General features: G+C 42.1%; 1 long non-coding RNA gene across 2 annotated transcripts; it reads right to left on the reverse strand.

Annotated features, from left to right (window-relative positions):
- Positions 1-924: 924 nt before the first annotated feature.
- Positions 925-5,840, reverse strand: LOC135321342 (uncharacterized). 2 transcript variants are annotated; one of them, XR_010381072.1, is made up of 3 exons: positions 5,705-5,840; positions 2,959-3,107; positions 925-2,833 (listed from the first exon to the last, which is right to left on the reverse strand). It is a non-coding gene; the product is annotated as an uncharacterized LOC135321342 (long non-coding RNA). The 2 variants fall into 2 exon arrangements; XR_010381071.1 differs by having other exon boundaries at positions 925-3,107.
- Positions 5,841-6,433: the final 593 nt, after the last annotated feature.

Consider the following 6,433-nt stretch of genomic DNA (forward strand, 5'->3'; position numbering starts at 1 on the left):
GAGACGATGGTCCCCGAATCTAGTGGGCTCCACGCAAATGCGCATCTTTGCTGCCTTTTGCCCGTTTGCACAGAGCCCTGGCATTCTGCCTCCGCCCTTGAACTGTCTGTGTACTAAGCAGCCTTTGTTTCATTCATCACCTCAGCTCTTGTAAGACTGAAATTATATTTAAAGAAATAAAAATGAAGCAGAAACAGAAGTGACAGAGATCACACACCACATGAATATTCACTGACGAAAGGGTGGAATCGTCCCTCCCACCTTGGTCCCGCGAGGGCTCCTCCTCCTCGCCCACCACCACCACTCCTTCTTTTCTTGCCCTGTTTTATGTTTTTGTAGGACTTACTCCCTCCTGATACATCATCTGCTTCATTGTTAGTGGTCTTCTGTGCATGGTTTCCTTCCCCCACTAGAGTGAAACCTCATGAGAACCGGGGTTTGGAGTTGCATTCAGTTTTATACCCGTACCTACCATGTAACAGGTGTTCAATAAATACTTTTTTGAATACATGAATTTCACCCTCAGTCTAGGGTTCATACTGGCTGAATGTCACCAGTATTTCCTTGTCATTCGCTCCCTTGAATTCCCTTATCCCTCTAAGCTGGGATCATCATGGTACTCCTTGCTGGTAGAAAGAGGCAATTCAAAAATGGAAGAGAATAAAATAAAGGGAGGAAGAAGAGACTGGTAGAAAATAGAGCATAAAGGTATTCAATTTAGCACTATCACTTCTACACATTATAGTTGATGCCTGCAGACTCCATAGATGTTATAGCTTGAATTTTAATTTGGGACACACGTTTGTAGAATCTACCATGTTAAGGCCAGAACACCATTTTAATGGTCAAAGGCAATCTGCAGATGAGTTTGCAAAACTGCCAAGTTCTAATATATTACAGGGAAACAGAAGAGACTGAAATATATTTGCAATGAGTCAAATATAGGTTTTATTTTTAAAAACATACTTTGATTAATTTCAGGTACCTAATTATCTCCTCAATTTAACAACTATTTCTGTTTAAATGACAGCTTTTTAAATATTTGACTCCAATAAACCTCCCCTTGAAACTTGTTATGCTATTAATTTGATAATTTTTTTTAAATGGGATGTTCATTTGGTAAGGAAAATCCAGTGCATGTCTAAAAATGTCAGTCTCTTTTAAGAATGTGGTCCAAAACAATACTTTACTCTCTCACTACCAAAATGACTGTGTCCATGCCACCATCTGTTCTGATGGCCTAGGGTGATGTCTCCTCTGAGGCTGGGGGTTGGATGACACCACAGACTGAACCCCGTACGAAGTCCCCAAGTCCACATGGACTGTGGTTATGGGAGGGATCCTCGCCGCAGCTCAACCTCATGTGCAAACACAGCTTGAGAAACTCAGAATTCTGCTATTTCCCATGTGTTCCTAACAATAACGACAAAGACACCTGAAATATGTCAGTGTACCTTCCTTTCATTAAATCACCCTTCATTCGTCAGCAGTGGGAGATTAAGGAGAAACAGTGACTAAGAACAAACGGGTTTCCGCATTCCTAGGGCGCGGTGTGGGGACCTCTGGCCTGGGCGCCAGAAGGTCTAGATTCTAACCCTCGTCTGCCAGTGTCGGGTCTGCTCAAGCTCCTGCATCTGCGTTTATTTTCTGAGACTTTGGGACCAGCATTGATATTTGATGCACGTACGAAGGCGAAAAGCAGGGCTCCAGGACAACTTTCAGACTTGTTGGAAACTGAAGCCAGGAAGCATTTCTCCAATGAACGTTCTATGCCAGGCCAGGGCTGTATTCCTTCTGCGGAGTGGAATTAAAATATCTACATACACGTGTGCATAGGGGCACACACACACACACACGTGTACACACACATGCACAGTTGTTGCAGCCCTCAGGAGGATTACAAACTTTAGGATACGTTCTGCTGGAGAGGAATTGTCATGGAGAAGAAGTAATGTAGACGTCTTGAATTCAGATCTCAGCCCCACCCTTCAGCATCCTTGTGAATATGAGCAAGTTGCTCAGTCTCCTGGACCCACAGTGTCCTCATCTAAGGCATGACAATATGGATAAATGTGTCATGGGGCTGTTACAGAGATGACGACAGTCTATTGTAACAGACCCCAGAAGGGGTCCAGGCACACAGTAGGTGCTTGAGGAAGAGTGGCTGTGATGACAATGGTGACGATGGGGATAGAAGGTTCCAGTTGTCCCATCCCCTAAAAGGTTTCACAGGACAATAGAAGATTTCAGCTCAGAAGCTCTAAGTCAGGGACCTCAGACTCTGAGTCGCCGCAGTGCTTCGTGCCTGTCAGTTCATTTTTGAGACTCCACAGAAATAGAACTGTTCTATCAGACCAACTTGGATTGCCATCTGGCCCGCACATTTTCCTGGCACGGCCCGAAGGCCGGCACTGCAATTCTCCCCTCGGAGCAAAACCCCAAGTTTAGCAGAACAAAATCTGGTGCTGAAACTCATCAGGCGCAGCGCAAGTTCATCCCCGCGATGGGCACGTTAGCCGCAGTCACAGGCAGTTAATGCGAACAGTGCTTGAATCTGAGCTACAGTCGTTACTGTCACTACTAGTGATATTCACATCGAAGCACAAGGACACGATTTAATAGAACAGCAACAGTAATCGGGAAGAATCCACGCTTTTCAAGTGGCTTTCACATTCATCAGCTCTGTGAGTCTTCTTTTGGGTACGTCATTAACTTTGGTTTCTTTTACGGGAAACTGAGGTTTCAAAGAGTTGAGACTCATCCCATGTAATGCACTGACAGGCAGAAAATCCAGAATAGAGACTCTGTCTTCCAATTATTAGTGTAGCAGGCCCTGGAGATTTGAGTAGAGAGGAGAGAGAGAAATCCATCAAGTAAAGCATTCTTTGGCTGGACCACTGCCTAACCCAAGATGCCAGGGCAGAAAGGACCTTGGTGTACATCAGATACAAGGCTTACCTCGTACAAATGAGGAAACAGAGGCCCAGAGGAATGAATGACTTACTTCCAGCGAACAGAGCTGTGATGCACATTTCAAACTGCTTTTCATTTCTGACTTCCTTTATGTGGTCCGCCCTGAAAGTGAGCTTTAAAAACCTTTCTGTGAGCTGAAAACCAAATAAACAAATTTGTTAAAGGTGCGTATTAACTTACCAGTTTAGCTCTAAACCATGGTCTAGTGCTGCATTTCAAAAAACACGTCTCATTGAACTCTAACTGGGTAGCCAATAGCGTTCGCTATGATGAAAAAATAGAATTCCTTGGTCAATTACATTTGGAATAGTCTGGGTTAAAACATGAATTACATAGATTGTTTTTAATTGCTGATCTTTTTGTGTCTGAACAGAAAACCCCTTGAGACTCATATTTGAAAGATGTCGATCTGAGAAGCTTGGGTCAGGAGAATTTCTACAGGGTTTTAGTGCATTGGCTTTGTAGCAAGTATTCCTGATAAAGTCTGCTGGGTTCACTGCTGAGTCTGTGGCCACCTTTCAGGAGGTTGAAGTCCCTAAAAATATAAACTGCCGACATGGGAGAGGCCAGAACAATCGTGTTTCATTTTAACTGCAATGCTTTTCGAAGCAACTAAATCCGCACTACGCGAGATGACGCCAAATCTCTTTCTCAGCCCCTAAAACTCCCCCTGAGTGACACTCATCTTCAGTCGCCGTTTGCCAAGCACCTACGATGAGCCAGTTTTCACAAGATTTCTTGCTATTTTCGGCTCCTACTGTGGATCTGGGTTTCCTGTGGTAAGGCACCTGAGCAGAGAGCCAGCACAGAAGGGTGAGTATTTACAGGTGTGTGGGCTGTGAAATCAGGTAGTTGTACTTGAACAAATAACTTCTAACAAATGAGCATAATCCCTGAATGTGATCCTATAAAGTGAGCAGTGAAGGCAGCCACTTCTCCTCGGGGTTCTGCCTGATGGAGCTACTGAAAAAAAAGCAAAGAGAGGTTTTGATGGGATGAGATCTTTTCCTAAGGAAGAAATTTAAGAGGAACAAGGAGGGAAGGAGAAAAGAAAAGGCATTTTGGCCAAAAGCTTGGTAACATTTGCTGTTCTCAGTAAACTATCAACCCTTAAAACTGATAGGCTTCGAGATGGAGAAGTAAGTTCTTATGGATTTCAAACTTGGCTTCAGCTGCGTCCATCCTGAAACTCTGATTGTTTCTCTGTTTGCCTTTTTTATGATTTTATTTTTAGGAAGAAAAAATGTTGACTTTTAAAATTGCATGAAAATAAACAGCTACAGGATGGCTTGGGGTATGGTCATTCTGATTAAAATTCATAACATTTCAATTCATTTAAAATTTCCAATCCAGCATAGACGCTCCTTATTGTTTGCTCCATTTGGGGGAAAAAATTAAGACCAATCAAGTACTGAGGTTGGAAAAGTATCAGATGAACTATAGCTTTCTTTCCCAAAGACCTGCACACATGGACTTTTTATGTTGCACTTGAGGCCACGTTTTCAAAGTCTATTCCTCCACTCGTCTCCCCTTTGAATATGTAAAACTCCACATGCATCTAATCGGTCCTTCAGTTGTCCACTTGCACCTTCAAATTATGGGACAAGTGGCCAATTGGGCCTGCAATTGGCTAATTGCACTGACAATTAGCCAATTGTGGGTATAATTAGCTGCATGTAGAATTAATCACATGCACAGAGTGGGCGGCCACTCTTTGAAACCATAGAACTAAATGTGTTCTAGATGCACATCTGTACCCAGGCACAAAGGGGGCACAGGCGAGGATCCTAGACGAATCACTCATGAACAAATCATTAAAACAAATCTGGTGTTCGGTTAAAAAGACCACATGAGTAAACGCTGAGTAGCCAGTCTACTTGCTTTCTCTAGCAGGAGCCCCGTGTGGACAAGGCAAAGAAGATCTCAGCATTGAAACCAAACTTTTTAATCTGAAGCCCTTCTGCAACCAGCTATCCTGGCTGCTAATACCCTCTGATTAATTTTTTAATTAAATCTTAGGATTTATGGTATACTTGGTGAGTTGTACCAGGCAGACCCTAACAAGAGTCCCCAATGAGGAACCTAAATTATTTTGGTTCATATACCTGCCATAGTGTTACCATCCCCTTCATATCAAGCACCCATGCTTCTCAAGCTGGTGTGCGTACGTTTCTGCAGGGAGCAGGGGACAATCCCAGGATAAACATCAAGCACATGTATGGAACACCCATTGTATTTGATGGTAAGCAATATGAAATCATTTTAAATGATAAAGTAAATAAAATTTTGAAAGTGGTTAAAGTTGTAGTGGTTAAAACCCATCTATGGATTTACTTACTTGACTTCCCTGCAACCTAGTTTCCTCATCTGTAAGGATAAATGAGTATAGACTAGTGATACCTGCCTCCCAAGGGTCTTTTTAGACTTAAATAAGGTCATTTAAAAGTACATAATGAAAGTGAGCATGAGAGAGAGAATAAAATCTGGAACTCAAGACTCAACAAGTCAAGAAATTAGCATATTACAGCTTCTGAAATTTCATGCCGTAAAGAATCCTTTGTTTATTTCAGCATCTTGCCAAACGAAAGTGACCAAGGAACAGTCTTTTCAGGTAATGCCTGTTACTTGATGCTGGGAAATGCCACTCTAGCAGCAATGCATCCTGCTGATTACAGAAGAGAAGCCAGGTCCTTTGGCTCCTCCCATCCCTCATCAGGGACCCCAAACTTACCTTCCGCTCTAATCTTCCACATACGGCAGAACCTTCCAGAAATCCACAAGTTCTGCAGGCAGGTCTGTTCACTGAACATGCCCTCCCTCCTACCATCCCCTATGTTTGATATGACCATTGTTGCTTTGAAACAAAGGCCGTGTGAAACGGATGGGGATACAGCCACAGTTAGAGATGTTGAAGGAGAGAGAAAACCACACGTGATAAACTGCGTACTGAACACAGAGACGTGTTTCTTTGTTATGTGGATGCAGTTGTTTTCTTTCTAAATCCTAAATCTTGGCTGGAATTTATCACCCTTATTTAATGATATAAAGTACCTGCACATCGTGTACATTTTTAGGTAGGAAGGAAAGACAAGGTACTTTCTCTTATACCAAGTGATTTTACAGCTGCTACCTCATTTGTGCTTCAAAATAATAACATCAAATGTGAGTAAGAAAGAATTGCCCCACTTTTGGGGTGAGATTTCTAAGCCTCAGAGAAGTTAAATGACTTTTCCAAGATCATGCAGTAGTAGACAATAGTGAACTAGGTTTCAAATCCATATTTATATCTATATATCTAATTACATACACATATCTTCTTCTCTATAATCAAGAACCATTATGACATAAGCATATGAGAAAATATCATGATAATTGTATTTCATGTTCAAATGCATATAAACAACTCATCCAGGTAAATGCATCTGAATGCAAAAATCTGTGTTTGTGATTTTCTACATAA

Source organism: Camelus dromedarius, chromosome 5 (genome assembly GCF_036321535.1).
Source record: "Camelus dromedarius isolate mCamDro1 chromosome 5, mCamDro1.pat, whole genome shotgun sequence".
In the NCBI taxonomy this organism is placed as follows: domain Eukaryota; kingdom Metazoa; phylum Chordata; class Mammalia; order Artiodactyla; family Camelidae; genus Camelus; species Camelus dromedarius.